Below are 2427 nucleotides of genomic sequence, written 5' to 3'. Positions count from 1 at the left end.
TAAAGGATACAATCTCTTCGCGTTAATGCAACACATATTAATTCGTACCCGGTTTCTCGGAAGATCAGTTCAAGAATGCTTCTGACAATCTTTCAACCCAGATTATCTGTTGCATGGCCTATCTTGGGTAAGGCCAAATTCTTTATGTCATAATCGCACACGATTTTCTTCAAATTGGTTAGAGCACGCCATATATATCCTCGTAACTTGCCCGGTCTGTATAGGACTTCTTGGTCACCATATACAGCAAATATCGAGGATCATCTTCTAACCTCAGTACATTTTCAAGTTTAGGCTGCTGATTTTTTAACTCGTCCAAACGACCGAACTTAAAAAATACGGATGAGATTCCCTTAGTCGTCTCAAGATCTTGGGCAACACAGTGGGCTAGAGAGATGTTATGCGGAACACTAACAAGATCCTGCTGAACTTCCGTAGACACGTGGAATCTAGCACTCTTTCTCTCTGCGTAATTTGACATAAATTCAGTAAAGCTTGGTTGCCGGTCATATTTGATCTCATGTTGAAGACTTCGTGCTTCTTCTGGTCCATTTGAGGCAGCATATGGTGCAAGACGATTTATGTAAACTACTTTTGGTTTACCTTTCGGCAACTTCTTAATTCGGTATACTACGTCATTTATTTTCTTTTTAATTTCATACGGACCCTCTCATTGTCTTTGCAGTTTAGGAGACAAGCCTCGTCGACGATGTGGATTATAATGCCAAACAAGATCACCTACTTTATAACTTTGATTTTTGCATCGATAATAATATTGATCCTTCATTCTGTCACTGGCTATCTCGATGTGTTGTCGGGCAAAATCATAAATATTGTTCATTCTTAACTACAGGCGGCGACATAATCTTCGCTTGCAATATGTTCTTCGGAAGGTCTGCAGCCAAACTCTATGTCGCAGGGCAAACGAACTTCACGACCAAACATCAGGCAGGTTGGAGTCTGGCCTGTAGTTTCATTCACTAGCCGAGTGGTAGGCCATTAAGAATAAGTGAATGTGCTGGTCGCAATCTCTTTGATGTTCTGATACAACTTTGGACAGGTGTTTACCCATCGTTCGGTTCATCCTCTCGACCATTCCATCTGATTGAGGATGCAGGGGTGTCGTTCTGGTCTTATTGACACCAATCAATTTACAAACCTTTTTTAAAAGAGTTGACTAGAAGTTTCGCCCTTGGTCGGAGTGGATCTCCAAGGGAACACCAAATCGGCTAAAGAATTCTCCTCTAACAAGTTTCCTGCAACGGTAGCAGCTTCTAGATTTGGTATAGCATAGGCCTCGGTCCATTTCGTAAAATAATCCCTGGCTACCAGGATTTATTTATTTCTATCATTCATCTCTAGAAGTGGACCTGCAATATCAATTACTTCTCTTTTCGTAGGACTACCAACATTGTACTGTTTCATGGGTGCCCTCTTGTTACTAACTGGACCATTACTGGTTGCGCAAAGTTCACATTTCCGGCACCATCTTCTTACATCATCTTTACAGTTCACCCAATAGAACCGTTCTCGAACCTTTTGCAGAGTCTTCGTAATACCAAAGTGTCCACCTAATGCACCGTCATGCGACTGACGCAATACTTCTGACACTATACTTTTAGGTACAATCAACTGAAGCTTAGATTCTGTACCATCATCGTTCTCAAAGGTTCTATACAGAAGATCATATTTCAGCACTAGGCTATTGGCTAAAGTAACACTTGACTTTTGGACTACATACACTAATGTCTTACCAAGAATGTCTTTCACTTCGACGCATCCAATCCAATATACTTTTTATACATGGATCATCTGCTTGAGCGTCTTGTAGCTGTTGAGGCTGCCATTGATCATTAATCACGATGGTTCGTCTCATGGGGCAAAGCCGTTCTTTTAATTTAAGACAGTGATTACAATTTGCACTGCACGGTCGTTTTGAAAGAGCATCAGCATTTAAGTGAACTCTTCCAGCCCTGCGTTCGATCTCGTAATCATATTCTTGTTACCGTTCTAACCATCTTGCTATCTCGCCCTCTGGATTACGAGAATATAGAAGTCATTTAAGAGCGGCGTGATCCGTATGAAGAAGAAACTTTCTACCATACAAGTATTTATGGAAATGCTCGCCAGCCTTCACTATGCCTAGCAATTCTCTCCTAGTAACGCAAAAGTTTCTTTCTGGTTTCGACAAGACTTTGCTAAAGTAAGCAATGACTTTCTTCGGCCCATCTTGGATTTAGGAGAGAACAGCTCCTATTGCACTGTTGCTGGCATCGGTGTCCAACAAAAGTTTTCTGTCTGCCTAGGGTAGGTTAAACTCGGTGCACTGATCAGAGCCATTTGCAAGTGTTCGAAAGCTCTTTGACACTCTTCGCTCCATGTATATTCTTTGCCTCCTTCTGTCAACTTTGTTAATGGCTTGGAGAT

The sequence above is a fragment of the Diabrotica undecimpunctata genome, chromosome 9 (genome assembly GCF_040954645.1).
Source record: "Diabrotica undecimpunctata isolate CICGRU chromosome 9, icDiaUnde3, whole genome shotgun sequence".
Classification (NCBI taxonomy): Eukaryota; Metazoa; Arthropoda; class Insecta; order Coleoptera; family Chrysomelidae; genus Diabrotica; species Diabrotica undecimpunctata.
The sequence above is the reverse complement of the archived record's forward strand: the minus strand, read 5'-3'. Positions refer to the sequence as shown.